Genomic DNA, 817 nt, shown 5'->3' with positions numbered 1-817 from the left:
ATTACACTGTAATTTAGACTTGAACATTCTGACGCTTTTGACAATTTTCTTGCGTTTGTTAGACGAGACCTTGTGTGCATTTTTATCAGATACGAATTTGTCTGTACGGAGGCACAAGTTACACCCAAGTAAGGTACAAATGCTTTATTTTGTCTGCAACGTCGATACAAATTTCACCTGATCTGATTCGGATGTGCTCAGGGACAGGTTTTACCTACGTAAAAAATTGACACTTCACCTTTTAGGACGTAGGTTCGGGCGGACTACAGAGGTCTGCAACGGTCGACGGTCGGTCCAAAGCCAAAAATCGTCCCGGCAAGCGCGCTCTGCGTTGTTCCGTACCGGACCGACCGCCACGAGCCTGGCCGGACCCGGTGTCTTGCCGGGACCCGGCAAGCGCCTCTGTCACAAAGAGAGGTGGGGAGCTATGATCGGCCAATCAGCGGGCTGGATTAGCGAAACGTAGTCTGCACTCTCGGGACCCGGCAGACAAGCTCACCCAGAGCGCGCTGACTGTCCGAGCGTGTGTCGCTAGAGGGAGAAGGGGTATCGTCGCGTCTTGGTTCTTACCGGGACTGCGGACCGACCGCTGCAGACCTCTGGCAAACTATCTGCAGGTTTCATTTTGCAGCACCGAACTTTAGTAAAAAGTTCAACATTGTCTACGGTTCACTAAAGTAAGGCAAGTCAAAAACCTTGCAAACATTTTTGCAGTTTGTTTCCAATAAATTTAACTGTGTAATATATAGATGTGTGGCGCCAGTGGACGTAACGGGGCGGGCCGCTGGACGATAGTATCCGTGGCCCGATGAAAGAA

The 817-nt window shown here is 50.3% G+C and overlaps 1 protein-coding gene across 1 annotated transcript in view; it reads right to left on the bottom strand.

Annotated features, from left to right (window-relative positions):
• Window positions 1-817, bottom strand: part of LOC127750984 (vacuolar protein-sorting-associated protein 36-like) — a 33,125-nt gene that overhangs the window by 26,317 nt on the left and 5,991 nt on the right. The gene's annotated exons all lie outside the window — the stretch shown is intronic.

This window comes from Frankliniella occidentalis, unplaced genomic scaffold (genome assembly GCF_000697945.3).
Source record: "Frankliniella occidentalis isolate FOCC.00 unplaced genomic scaffold, Focc_3.1 Scaffold7, whole genome shotgun sequence".
Lineage (NCBI taxonomy): Eukaryota > Metazoa > Arthropoda > Insecta > Thysanoptera > Thripidae > Frankliniella > Frankliniella occidentalis.
Note: the sequence above shows the minus strand (reverse complement) of the source record. Positions and strands in the feature narration are given on the sequence as shown.